The following is a 15033-nucleotide window of genomic DNA, read 5'->3' on the forward strand; positions in this document are numbered from 1 at the left end:
TATCAGGTATGGGCTCCCTCCTCAAGCCACTTTCACATTTTTGTGATTTTTTCCTAAAACCCTTGGTGCAGGGCACTTCTACCTATTTGAAGGATACCAAGGACTTGATAAACGTACTCAAGGGAGTCAATTTTGATCCAGAGAACAATCTTTTGGTGAGCCTCGATACAGAAAGCTTGCACACGAGTCTTCCGCAAGAAGAAACCATGTGTGTCATCAGGGACGCCCTGGAGGAGATGACTTGGGAGTTTAATACGCCACACCAGTTCACTTTGGGCTGTGCACGTTTGGCCCTGATGGAAAAAAATGTGAGTTTGAAGGAACCCTCTATTTACAAACTTTCAGAACATCGAATAGCAGTACATTCGCCCCCAGTGTGGCTGGACTCTATGTGTTTGATTTTGGCATGGGACACAGCTTGAATTTCAACAACCCACACAGAGGAAGAATTACTATGGAAACTATACGTAGAGGACATTTTGATTGCCTGGCAAGGTCAACAACAAATGTCGGAACCTTTTTTGGAATGGATCAATGCACAAGACACCAACCTAAAATTCACACACATAGTGGATATCAGAACAATCACTTTCATGGATGTGACGATATTTGCAGAGGAGTGAAAACTTTACACAAAAACGTACCACAAGATAACGGACCGGAATACTGTATTGCAATTTGATAGTTTCCACCCAAGAACATTAAGTGAGAAATTACCCTATGGTCAATTTTTGATACTTAGGAGAAACTGCAGTAAATTTGAGTACTTCAATGTACAATCTAGTTCCCTTACAGAGGTGTTACGGGACCGGAAGTATCCAGAGAGAATCATTAGATCTACCAGGAAACATGCACAGAATCAGAACAGAGGCCATTTTGGATGAACAGACCAGAAGGGATGATGCCATTCCCTTAACACGTGTCATAATTTATAATTCAATTTCTAATCAAGTGACGAAAGTAATAAACAAATATTGGTGTATATTACAAACAGGGAAATGTTAACTGGGAAAAAACCTTGTTCCCTTTTAAGACAGCAAGAATTACTGTTTAGTATCCACACATCCAAGGAAACCCTCCATACAGAGGAGCACTGTGCTGAATAATGTGGGTCTACCTGAAGTAGTAGGACACTATCCTTGTGACAACGGAAGCGTATGCCACATAGCTTCCAATACAAAGACACTGAATTTTAAATCAGGCAAAATTTGGACAAAATTAGAAGCACACAAAGTGCAACTCAATGCATGTAATATACATAATCTCATGCCCTTGTCAGCTACGAAATATAGGCATGACTAGGAGGAAAGTAAAAACTAGGATTTGCGAACATCGCAGCAAAGTGCAAACACAATACCACAAGGATGACGGGCCATTTTCTGAAGGAGAGGCACACACCTAACGACATGCATTGTGTGATAATAGAACAGTTGGAAGCTGGTCAGGATAATCTACAAAGCCTCCTCTTTGAAAAGGAACAACAATGAATTTACCTTGTGTCCACACACAAAACAGGGCTGAATGTTAACATTCAATAGAACACGGTGACACCCTCTTCTTGGGGTGTTAACTGGCTTAATTCTGGCACATGTAGATATCATACCAGGTTAAGCGGCCCCTTGGGTCATATACCTTCCCTCCCGGGTTCTTCGCCAGCTATACATCGGTACTAATCTTTCACACAAAGCCTAGTTGTAACAGTAGATACATGTAAAATGGGGCACGTTATTGTTGTGGACTATACATAGTGTCCAGTTATCAATGCCTTTACCAACTATTGTTCTGTTACCATTTTTTTTTTAAAGTTTAGAGTGCAGTTGCTAGAGATTTAACGTCCACTATACGATCGATATATGTATTATGAACACTTTACAATTATTTGTATTGTAGCTTCAGGAACTGCACAGAAGTGACATATGACGCAATTCAGGTTTTATTTAAGTGACCTTATTGGTCACCCAACAGAGCAGATGTATTATGAACTACATTGGGCGTGCTTCTCAGGCTATGACAAAGGCATGTTTTTCATGAAAATACAAACATAGGTCGCTCTTCTTTGACTCTAGCATAGACATATTTTTAAGACAATATGAGCATAGGTCTTTTTAAACCATAACGGGCGCTTAGAATTACAACTGTGGTGTTTTCAATAAAATATGAGCTTAGATCTTTCAAAACCGTAAACAGGCGCTTAGAAATACATCTGAAGTGAATCTAGTGGCAGCGAGGGGTTAATACAATCCCGGGGGCGGCACTGTTTTGAGGCATCCCTTGTGGAGCCAATCAGATAAGCCTCTTTGACGGCTTCATGTAAGCAGATGCGCGATCACACACAAACTAGAGGACGTCGTTTCCCTCTGCTTATACTGCACGGGCTGAAACCAGAGCAAGATTTGGATCCCATGCAGGCCCACAGTAGGTATGGAAACAGATGGACGACCTTGACGAAGCAAGTCGGGGAATAGGGAGGAAGGCCCAGCAAGAGGTCGCTATGCTTTTGGGAGCATTATTTTCTCACAAGCGTTACTTTGGAGCTTTATTAACCCCTTAGCTGCTTGCCAGGCCTTTTCCCCCTCCTGTGCCAGGCCTTTTTTTGGCTATTTGGGGCAGTTTGCGCTTAGGCCCTCATAACTTTTTGTCCACGTAAGCTAGCCAAGCCAAATTTGCGTCCTTTTTTTTCCAACATCCTAGGGATTCTAGAGGTACCCAGACTTTGTGGGTTCCCCAGAAGGAGGCCAAGAAATTAGCCAAAATACAGTGAAAAGTTCGTTTTTTTCAAAAAAATTGGAAAAAGGGGCTGCAGAAGAAGGCTTGTGGTTTATTCCCTGAAAAGGGCCTCAACAAAGGGTTTGCAGTGCTAAAATCACCAGCTTCCCAGCTTTCAGGAACAGGCAGACTTGAATCAGAAAACCCGATTTTTCAACACAATTTTGGCATTTTACTGGGACATACCCCATTTTTACGATTTTTTGTGCTTTCAGCCTCCTTCCAGTCAGTGACAGAAATGGGCATGAAACCAACGCTGGATCCCAGAAACCGCAACATTTCTGAAAAGTAGACAAAATTCTAAATTCAGCAAGGGGTAATTTGTGTAGATCCTAAAAGGGTTTCCTACAGAAAATAACAACTGAAAAAGAAAAATATTGAAATTGAGGTGAAAAAAACATCAATTGTTCTCTACGTTTTACTCTGTAACTTTTTCCTGCAATGTCAGATTTTCGAAAGCAATATACCGTTACGTCTGCTGGACTCTTCTGGTTGCGGGGATATATAGTACTTGTAGGTTCATCAAGAACTGTAGGTACCCAGAGCCAATAAATGACCTGCACCCTGCAGTGGGTTTTCATTCTATACCGGGTATACAGCAATTCATTTGCTGAAATATAAAGAGTAAAAAATAGCTATCAAGAAAACCTTTGTATTTCCAAAATGGGCACAAGATAAGGTGTTGAGAAGCAGTGGTTATTTGCACATCTCTGAATTCCGGGGTGCCCATACTAACATGTGAATTACAGGGCATTTCTCAAATAGACGTCTTTTTTACACACTGTCTTACATTTGGAAGGGAAAAATGTAGAGAAAGACAAGGGGCAATAACACTTGTTTTGCTATTCTATGTTCCCCCAAGTCTCCCGATAAAAATGATACCTCACTTGTGTGGGTAGACCTAGCGCCTGCAACAGGATATGCCCCAAAACACATCGTGGACACATCACAGAAAACAGAGCTGTATTTTGCAAAGTGCCTACCTGTAGATTTTGGCCTCTAGCTCAGCCGGCACCTAGGGAAACCTACCAAACCTGTGCATTTTTGAAAACTAGAGACCTAGGGGAATCCAAGATGGGGTGACTTGTGGGGCTCTGACCAGGTTCTGTTACCCAGAATCCTTTGCAAACCTCAAAATTTGGCTAAAAAAACATATTTTCCTCACATTTCGGTGACAGAAAGTTCTGGAATCGTAGAGATTCCTTCCACCCAGCGTTCCCCCAAGTCTCCCGATAAAAATGGTACCTCACTTGTGTGGATAGGCCTAGCGCCAGCGACAGGATATGCCCCAAAACACAACATGGACACATCACAGAAAACAGCTGTTTTTTGCAAAGTGCCTACCTGTAGATTTTGGCCTCTAGCTCAGCCGGCACCTAGGGAAACCTACCAAACCTGTGCATTTTTGAAAACTAGAGACCTAGGGGAATCCAAGATGGGGAGACTTGTGGGGCTCTGACCAGGTTCTGTTACCCAGAATCCTTTGCAAACCTCAAAATTTGGCTAAAAAAACATATTTTCCTCACATTTTGGTGACAGAAAGTTCTGGAATCTGAGAGGAGCCACAAATTTCCTTCCACCCAGTGTTCCCCCAATTCTCCCGATAAAAATGGTACATCACTTGTGTGGGTAGGCCTAGCGCCCGGGACAGGATATGCCCCAAAACACAACATGGACACAGCACAGAAAACAGAGCTGTTTTTTTGCAAAGTGCCTACCTGTAGATTTTGGCCTCTAGCTCAGCCAGCACCTAGTGAAACCTACCAAACCTTTGCATTTTTAAAAACTGCAGACCTAGGGGAATCCAAGATGGGGTGACTTGTGGGGCTCTGACCAGGTTCTGTTACCCAGAATCCTTTGCAAACCTAAAATTTTGGCTAAAAAAAACACATTTTCCTCACATTTCGGTGACAGAAAGTTCTGGAATCTGAGAGGAGCCACAAATTTCCTTCCAGCCACCGTTCCCCCAAGTCTCCCGATAAAAATGATACCTCACTTGTGTGGGTAGGCCTAGCGGCCGCGACATGAGACACCCCAAAACACAAAGTGGACACATCCCATTTTTTGAAAGAAAACAGAGCTGTTTTTTGCAAAGTGCCTACCTGTAGATTTTGGCCTCCAGCTCAGCCGGCACCTAGGGAAACCTACCAAACCTGTGCATTTTTTAAAACTAGAGACCTAGGGGAATCCAAGCTGGGGTGACTTGTGGGGCTCTGACCAGATTCTGTTACCCAGAATCCTTTGCAAACCTCAAATTTTGGCTAAAAAAACACATTTTCCTCAAATCTCGGTGACAGAAAGTTCTGGAATCTGAGAGGAGCCACAAATTTCCTTCCACCTAGTGTTCACCCAAGTCTCCCGATAAAAATGACACCTCAATTGTGTGGGTAGGCCTAGCGCCCGCGACAGGAAATGGCCCAAAACACAACATGGACACATCACATTTTTTCATAGAAAACAGTGCCTACCTGTGGATTTTGTCCTCTAGCTCAGCCGGCACCTGGGGAAACCTAGCAAACCAGCACATTTTTGAAAACTAGAAACCCAGGGGAATCCAAGATGGGGTGAATTGTGGGGCTCTGACCAGGTTCTGTTACCCAGAATCCTTTGCAAACCTCAAAATTTGGCTAAAAAAACACGTTTTCCTCACATTTCGGTGACAGAAAGTTCTGGAATCTGAGAGGAGCTACAAATTTCCTTCCACCTAGCGTTCCCCCAAGTCTCCCGATAAAAATGATACCTCACTTGTGTGGGTAGGCCTAGCGCCCGCAACTGGAAATGGCCCAAAACACAACGTGGACACATAAATTTTTTTCATAGAAAACAGTGCCTACCTGTGGATTTTGGCCTCTAGCTCGGGGGCCAGAAATGGCCTAAAATAAATTTGTCCCCCACCCCATAACCCCCCGCCCCCCGGGACCGACCCTTGCCTATGGGGTCGCTCCCCCTGCGTGACATTGGCGCCAAAAAAAAAATCCCCGGTGCCTAGTGGTTTCTGCCCCCTTGGGGGCAGATTAGCTACAATTGGCCAATCTGCCCCCAAGGGGGGCAGAAATGGTGTAAATACAATTTGTCCCCCAGGGAAGCGACCCTTGCCTAATGGGTCGCTCCCCATCTCTAAAAAAACAAACAAACAAAAAAAAAACCACCAAAAAACTATTTGCCCTGGCGCCTAGAGGTTTCTGCCCCCCCTTGGGGCAGATCGGCCTAATACCAATAGGCCGATCTGCCCCCAGGGGGGCAGAAATGGCCTAAAATAAATTTGCCCCCCCCCGGGGAGCGACCCTTGCCTACAAGGTCGCTCCCCTTGCGTGACGGCGCAAAAAAAAGATCCCTGCTGCCTAGTGGTTTCTGCCCCCCTTGGGGGCAGATTGACCTACAATCGGCCAATCTGCGCCCAAGGGGGGCAGAAATGGTCTAAATACAATTTGCCCCCCAGGGGAGCGACCCTTGCCTAATGGGTCGCTCCCCATCTCTAAAAAAACAAACAAAAAAAAAAACCCACAAAAAAACTATTTGCCCTGGTGCCTAGAGGTTTCTGCCCCCCCTTGGGGCAGATCGGCCTAATACCAATAGGCCGATCTGCCCCCGGGGTGGCAGAAAGGGCCTAAAATAAATTTGCCTCCCACACCCCCTGGGGAGCGACCCTTGCCTACAAGGTTGCTCCCCTTGCGTGACGGCGCAAAAAAAAGATCCCTGGTGCCTAGTGGTTTCTGCCCCCAAGGGGGGCAGATTGACCTACATCAGCCAATCTGCCCCCAAGGGGGGCAGAAATGGTCTAAATACAATTTGCCCCCCAGGGGAGCGACCCTTGCCTAATGGGTCGCTCCCCATCTCTAAAAAAACAAAGAAACAAAAAAAAAACCACAAAAAAACTATTTGCCCTGGCGTCTAGAGGTTTCTGCCCCCCCTGGGGGCAGATCGGCCTAATACCAATAGGCCGATCTGCCCCCAGGGGGGGCGAAATGGCCTAAAATAAATTTGCCCCCCACCCCCCTCCCCCCCCGGGGAGCGACCCTTGCCCACAAAGTCGCTCCCCTTGCGTAACGGCGCAAAAAAAAGATCCCTGGTGCCTAGTGGTTTCTGCCCCCCTTGGGGGCAGATTGACCTACAATCGGCCAATCTGCCCCCAAGGGGGGCAGAAATGGTCTAAATACAATTTGACCCCCAGGGGAGCGACCCTTGCCTAATGGGTCGCTCCCCATCTCTAAAAAAACAAACAAAAAGAAAAAAAACCACAAAAAAAACTATTTGCCCTGGTGCCTAGAGGTTTCTGCCCCCCCTTGGGGCAGATCGGCCAAATACCAATAGGCCAATCTGCCCCCAGGGGGTGCAGAAAGGGCCTAAAATAAATGTGCCTCCCACTCCCCCTGGGGAGCGACCCTTGCCTACAAGGTCGCTCCCCTTGCGTGACGGCGCAAAAAAAAGATCCCTGGTGCCTAGTGGTTTCTGACCCCCTTGGGGGCAGATTGACCTACAATCGGCCAATCTGCCCCCAAGGGGGGCAGAAATGGTCTAAATACAATTTGCCCCCCAGGGGAGCGACCCTTGCCTAATGGGTCGCTCCCCATCTCTAAAAAAACAAAGAAACAAAAAAAAAAACCACAAAAAAACTATTTGCCCTGGCGTCTAGAGGTTTCTGCCCCCCCTGGGGGCAGATCGGCCTAATACCAATAGGCCGATCTACCCCCAGGGGGGGCAGAAATGGCCTAAAATAAATTTGCCCCCCCCCCCGGGGAGCAACCCTTGCCTACAAGGTCGCTCCCCTTGCGTGACGGCGCAAAAAAAAGATCCCTGGTGCCTAGTGGTTTCTGACCCCCTTGGGGGCAGATTGACCTACAATCGGCCAATCTGCCCCCAAGGGGGGCAGAAATGGTCTAAATACAATTTGCCCCCCAGGGGAGCGACCCTTGCCTAATGGGTCGCTCCCCATCTCTAAAAAAACAAACAAAAAAAAAAAACACAAAAAAAACTATTTGCCCTGGTGCCTAGAGGTTTCTGCCCCCCCCTTGGGGCAGATCGACCTAATACCAATAGGCCGATCTGCCCCCGGGGTGGCAGAAAGGGCCTAAAATTAATTTGCCTCCCACTCCCCCTGGGGAGCGACCCTTGCCTACAAGGTCGCTCCCCTTGCGTGACGGCGCAAAAAAAAGATCCCTGGTGCCTAGTGGTTTCTGCCCCCAAAGGGGGCAGATTGACCTACATCGGCCAATCTGCCCCCAAGGGGGGCAGAAATGGTCTAAATACAATTTGCCCCCCAGGGGAGCGACCCTTGCCTAATGGGTCACTCCCCATCTCTAAAAAAACAAAGAAACAAAAAAAAAACCACAAAAAAACTATTTGCCCTGGCGTCTAGAGGTTTCTGCCCCCCCTGGGGGCAGATCGACCTAATACCAATAGGCCGATCTGCCCCCAGGGGGGGCGAAATGGCCTAAAAGAAATTTGCCCCCCACCCCCCTCCCCCCCGGGAGCGACCCTTGCCCACAAGGTCGCTCCCCTTGCGTGACGGCGCAAAAAAAAGATCCCTGGTGCCTAGTGGTTTCTGCCCCCCTTGGGGGCAGATTGACCTACAATCGGCCAATCTGCCCCCAAGGGGGGCAGAAATGGTCTAAATACAATTTTCCCCCCAGGGGAGCGACCCTTGCCTAATGGGTTGCTCTCCATCTCTAAAAAAACAAACAAAAAAAAAAAACACAAAAAAAACTATTTGCCCTGGTGCCTAGAGGTTTCTGCCCCCCCCTTGGGGCAGATCGGCCTAATACCAATAGGCCGATCTGTCCCCGGGGGGGCAGAAAGGGCCTAAAATAAATTTGCCCCCCACTCCCCCTGGGGAGCGACCCTTGCCTTCAAGGTCGCTCCCCTTGCGTGACGACGCAAAAAAAAGATCCCTGGTGCCTAGTGGTTTCTGCCCCCAAGGGGGGCAGATTGACCTACATCGGCCAATCTGCCCCCAAGGGGGGCAGAAATGGTCTAAATACAATTTCCCCCCCAGGGGAACGACCCTTGCCTAATGGGTCGCTCCCCATCTCCAAAAAACAAACAAACAAAAAAAAAACACAAAAAAACTATTTGCCCTGGCGTCTAGAGGTTTCTGCCCCCCCTGGGGGCAGATCGGCCTAATACCAATAGGCCGATCTGCCCCCAGGGGGGGCGAAATGGCCTAAAATAAATTTGCCCCCCCTCCCCCCTCCCCCCCCGGGGAGCGACCCTTGCCCACAAGGTCGCTCCCCTTGTGTGACGGCGCAAAAAAAAGATCCCTGGTGCCTAGTGGTTTCTGCCCCCCTTGGGGGCAGATTGACCTACAATCGGCCAATCTGCCCCCAAGGGGGGCAGAAATGGTCTAAATACAATTTGCCCCCCAGGGGAGCGACCCTTGCCTAATGGGTCGCTCCCCATCTCTAAAAAAACAAACAAAACAAAAAACCCACAAAAAAAACTATTTGCCCTGGTGCCTAGAGGTTTCTGCCCCCCCTTGGGGCAGATCGGCCTAATACCAATAGGCCGATCTGCCCCCGGGGTGGCAGAAAGGGCCTAAAATAAATTTGCCTCCCACACCCCCTGGGGAGCGACCCTTGCCTACAAGGTTGCTCCCCTTGCGTGACGGCGCAAAAAAAAGATCCCTGGTGCCTAGTGGTTTCTGCCCCCAAGGGGGGCAGATTGACCTACATCAGCCAATCTGCCCCCAAGGGGGGCAGAAATGGTCTAAATACAATTTGCCCCCCAGGGGAGCGACCCTTGCCTAATGGGTCGCTCCCCATCTCTAAAAAAACAAAGAAACAAAAAAAAAACCACAAAAAACTATTTGCCCTGGCGTCTAGAGGTTTCTGCCCCCCCTGGGGGCAGATCGGCCTAATACCAATAGGCCGATCTGCCCCCAGGGGGGGCGAAATGGCCTAAAATAAATTTGCCCCCCTCCCCCCTCGGGGAGCGACCCTTGCCCACAAGGTCGCTCCCCTTGCGTAACGGCGCAAAAAAAAGATCCCTGGTGCCTAGTGGTTTCTGCCCCCCTTGGGGGAAGATTGACCTACAATCGGCCAATCTGCCCCCAAGGGGGGCAGAAATGGTCTAAATACAATTTGCCCCCCAGAGGAGCGACCCTTGCCTAATGGGTCGCTCCCCATCTCTAAAAAAACAAACAAACAAAAAAAAAACACAAAAAAACTATTTGCCCTGGCGCCTAGAGGTTTCTGCCCCCCCTGGGGGCAGAAATGGCCTAAAATAAATTCCCCCCCCCACCCCACACCCCGGGGAGCGACCCTTGCCTACAAGGTCGCTGCCCTTGCGTGACGGCGCAAACAAAAGATCCCTGGTGCCTAGTGGTTTCTGCCCCCCTTGGGGGCAGATTGACCTAAAATCGGCCGATCTGCCCCCAAAGCGGGCAGAAATGGCCTAAATACAATTTGCCCCTCCAGGGGAGCGACCCTTGCCTAAGGGGACACTCCCCATCTGTAAAACACAACAACAACAAAAATCCCTGGTGCCTAGTGGTTTCTGCCCCCGTGGGGGCAGACCGGCCTAATAAAAATAGGCTGAAAATGGCCTAAAATAAATTTGCCCCCCAGGGGAACGACCCTTGCCTAAATGGTCGCTCCCCTTACGTGAAAAACAAACAAACAAAAATAACTCCCTGGTGTTTAGTGGTTTCTGCCCCCCTTGGGGGCAGATTGGCCTCATAAAAATGCCCCCCCTGGGAGCGACCCTTGCCCAAGGGGTCGCTCCCTTGAGTCACTTTCATAAAACAAAAAGACATCCCTGGTGTCTAGTGGGCGTTTTGACAGCCGGATTGCTTTACAATCCGGCTGCCAAAACGCAGAGAGAGACTTCAAAGGGAAGGAAATAACTTTCCTTCCCTTTGAAGCCTCTCTGCCTCCTCCCCGTGATCGGAAGAGAAATGCAAAGCATTTCTCTTCCGATCATCGCGCTGGAGCTTCCAGCGCGATGGGAGGAGGCCCTGTGACAAACGGCGTGCGCTCGCGCGCTGATGTCACAGGGGGGGTCGGGGGTGGAAGGGGAAGGGCTTCCCCTTCCATCCCTGACTTTGGGGGGTGGGGGGGAACCCCCAGAGGGAGCGCTAGCGCTCCCTCTGGTCTGGGTGCCCAGGACGTAATGGTTACGTCCTGGGCACAACAGCACTGTGCCGCAGGACGTAACCATTACGTCCTCGGCACAGAAGGGGTTAAGGAGGCTACTGGACTAATGGCTCTTCATTTGTTTTTTCTAAAGCAGGTGACTAAAGCTGGCGTCCCTCCTCCGGACCTATGCTGCCCTGATTGGTAGCAACACACATAGGTTACATTTTACAAGCACTTATTTGATGACGTGCAGCACAGGAAATGGTAGGTCTCTAATAATGCGGATGAGGGGACCACATTTCCCAGTGATGCATGACGCCACACAGCAGTGGTTTTCTGCCTGATTAGAAGTTTTTTAATGAAATGGGCACTATGAGCCACGAGGTGCAGTTTGTCACCACAAGTGTTTGGTTGCATTACTAAGAAAAGAGAACTCTAATCAAATATTGCCTTTCCGTTGAATAGAGTTGCTCATGTTGACATGTTATGAAGGGTGTTGTGTGGAACACCGAGTGGATCTTATCCACGTGTTTTAAGCAATACGCATGCCTAAAGGCAGTGGCACAAGGAGCATGTTGGCTGTCACACTATAAATGCGCCTGCTGTGCATTATTAATAATACTTTCTTTAATTCCCATGTCTTGATGCATCATGGCTATCTTGCTGAAATTTATTCTTTTTCAGAAACAACATGCATTTGGGTGAAGATCGTAAGTTACAAAAATACCACCCCATAGACGCATGCCTTAGTGTGTGTGCTTTCACATTTTAGGGCTTTGGTAGCCCTGACACCTTGGTACTGAATATAGCCACTGTGACTTTAAAAGCACATGCCATTGGTTGAAACATGTCAACCAATTACTAGACCACTTACGAGGATGTGTGAGATCGCTAATTTCTCCCTTTATATCCACCAATGTTTTTAATTCTGCCCCAGGAGTCCGTTATTACATTTTTTACCCTCTTTGGGTGGATATCCTGGAGGTAGTTTTAAAACCTTCACTTACACATTCACCTCACTTCAAAGAGTCAAACCAGCTCTGCTTTAATCAGGCATCGTAGCACACCTAAGATGCATTTGGCATCTTTGGTGGTAACCCGATGATGAAGCATGCCACCAACTAGGTTAATGGGTGAGGGTTTTTTTTAAAAAAACAAATGTTTTATTCATAAAATGCAAGTTAATTGACATGGATGACACTTGACAGACATGGTACTAAGCTCATTCTTTTTGTTGTGATATTTGAAGTTCGGGAAGAGGGAGGGGCTTTCTCTGCTCACTCTCTTTGCTGTTTAGAGCAATCACCCGAATATACAGCACACTGAATGTTCTATCCCATGACGATCTTGAGAAGCAGACAAGTAAGTGGCAGAAGAAATTTGGCTTATCTTAATGTCCCTTTTGTGAGCCTCTCAAAGTAAGGCAAATGGTTTTATGCTCCGCTGGACTTCAAGCCCAAGACTACAAAATTATTTATGATTTATACTACACACCAGCAAAGATCATTAAATGGGGGGAATGGTGGGCACTCACTGCCCGAGGTGTCAGTCTCAAGAAGCAGATAAAATTCACATGTTATTTGCTTGTCCAGAACTGCAATTACTTAAAAGGGAAATCAGTACATTTTTTTGAGAAATCTTTAGAGTTTGACATTGCTTTAACACTGCAACTAGTTCTCTTGGGTGTTCATAATGAGGCAGTCCCAGGGTAATCCTGGGTATTTGTATCGCCACGGCAGTGCTCTACCTATGCACTGCCTCAGCTTGGTTTGATTCTGTCCCCCGTCTTTCTCGCAATGATGGTTGCACTCTTTAGAAACGTCTTTATTTATGTCCAAGGGTTTAGAAAGTCAAGAAAAAAGAGGAACAGATCTGGGAATCTCTGTTGAGATGGGTGAATTTTTAGGTGTTACCTTAAATTGAAAGTTTATCTATGATGGTGGAGCTGTGTTATGTTTAGTACATCATCTGGAAATAATGTCCCCTTTGGAACATCGAGATACAGGGGAATCATGGCCAGTACATTTAGGGCCATATGTACGAAAGCTTTTTCCCATAGACACAGAATGGGTAAAATCCTTTCGTACATCTGGCCCTTAGTGTATGTGTATAATACTGATTGGTCGATGCATATTGCACTTTTTAGTCTGCACATTCATAAGCTCAGAACCCTAAGATACGATCCGGGGGATCCGTAATAAAGCACAATTTGCACTATAAGTATGTTATAGCTGGTTTTTATCCTTAGATTTTTCTGTTCCGCCATATGAGCAGAGACATATGTTATAAATGCATTCTCCTTTTGGGCTTGAGTATAACTTTGAAAGGTCGACACATATCGCACTTTATAATTTGCACTTTACCGGTCTTTAGCCCTCAGATAGTGGGGCTGGCCGGCCACAATATAGCACAATTGCACTTTAAGTATTCTATAACTGGTTTTGTCCTCAGGTCTGCTTGTTTTTTCTTTGTAGAGCAGAAATGTATGCTATAGATGCATTCTCCTTTTGTGTTTTCACTTCATAAAATCAATAAAAATATATATCGTTTTTATTGTTGCATATATGTGTTTTTCTTAATTGGGCTGTGTCTCACACAGTTGTGCTTATCATTTGCTTTGTTCTTATACATCTAAGTAGATGTTTAGGTTTTGTTTATATTTCCTACTACTTGGACTGCTGCTTATGGCATGGTATATTTTATTGACTGACATTTTGTTTAGAGACAAGAGATGGATACTGCAATGACCAGCATACATTGCTGCTATATAACAGATTGAGCACTTAAGCAGTTTAGTAACTGTAGGTTTCATGACTGCACAAATGCACTTTTTGCTTGGGCCTGCTATGTCTGCTCATGTCTTTCTGAAAATACATTGGTGAAATAATTTGAAGGGGAATGTTTTATGGTACTGTGCACAGAGAAGTCAGAATGTTTAAAACATGGCAACCAGTAAAATGAAATTTACAGCTGGTCCTTCTGAATTCTAAACCTTGGAATTCAATATATATTTGTGTGAATACTGTTGCAGTTGTCTTCAGGTAAATTTAAGATATTGATAACACAAGTTATGAAGGCCTGGTATTTTCCATATGATTCTGAATTTGAAGAGAAAGCACTGATAAAATATAACCTATATCATACCCTCACTCTTTCTGTTTCAATCTTCATGGCTTAAACTATCAGCTCCTAGGCTGGGACAATTACTGAATACCTGACCCTCACCTGTTGGTAGTAGCAGACTATGCAGATCTTATTATGAAGATGCACACTCTTTTGATGAGTCCGTCCTTGTTGCCAAAGAAGTTCGGACCCCAACCAATGGAGGTAAACATTCTTTAAATTTAACCAGCCTTCTATTCAATGGATTTCTTAATCTGCTGGTATTGTGATTAGTGGTTTTCAACTATCCAAAGACCAATTCTTTGTCAATTCTTTGACTCTCACTTCTGGAGGATGCAAGCCACAGAAATGTCCTATTGTTGTTTAGGTCACAAAGTGCAATTATAGTACAACTGATTAAGACACTGATAACTGGAATGATTCCAGTACTTTTGGTATTGTGATTGGTTGTTCTATGGGCTCGAGTCATGGCATCTCCAAGGTCATGGGTCTGTTTCATTACAAAGAGTTTCAAGACTCAATGAACGAACTAATTGTGATTTGTTTTGATGGTAGAAAGAATGGTATTAAGAGGGTCTGATTCTTCTGCTAGAACAAGCTTTCAAATGTCGTGGCTCTACATACTAAGATTTAGAACTCGCAGAACAAACCTAGGGATTGCATTTTGTCAAACTGGGATCAACAAGCGTTGTGTTTTGCTGCTAATGTCAATGTGTTTATTTTGTTGGAAAGAGACAAAGGGCCTGTTTTAGGACTTTGCAGAGGGAATACTCTGTATCAAACGTGACAAATATCCCATCCGCCTTATTATGATTCCCATAGGAGGTAATCGGATCGTAATACGTTAGGCGTGATATTTGTCACATTTGTGATGAAGTATTTCATTCCACTAAGACCTAAATCTGGCCCAAAGTCTTGCTGCTCAAAATTGATAACACATTATGCAAACCTGCAAGCCCTGAGACGGGTCCTACAGCTTAGAGTTTCTGTTTCCAGTAACAATTTTACAAAGGAAATGGTGATATAAGTCAAGGCTTTCCCTCTCTACACAAAGCACACTATTCTGTGAGGA

At 46.2% G+C, this 15033-nt stretch overlaps 1 long non-coding RNA gene across 1 annotated transcript in view; it reads left to right on the forward strand.

The window, feature by feature from the left end:
• Window positions 1-2323: 2323 nt before the first annotated feature.
• The window catches only part of LOC138273753 (uncharacterized), a 35874-nt gene continuing 23164 nt past the window's right edge, over window positions 2324-15033 (forward strand). The window contains exons 1-2 of the long non-coding RNA XR_011200295.1: window positions 2324-2419; window positions 14025-14165. This is a non-coding gene — a long non-coding RNA (uncharacterized lncRNA). The remainder of the gene's footprint in view (window positions 2420-14024; window positions 14166-15033) is intronic.

This window comes from Pleurodeles waltl, chromosome 2_2 (genome assembly GCF_031143425.1).
Source record: "Pleurodeles waltl isolate 20211129_DDA chromosome 2_2, aPleWal1.hap1.20221129, whole genome shotgun sequence".
Lineage (NCBI taxonomy): Eukaryota > Metazoa > Chordata > Amphibia > Caudata > Salamandridae > Pleurodeles > Pleurodeles waltl.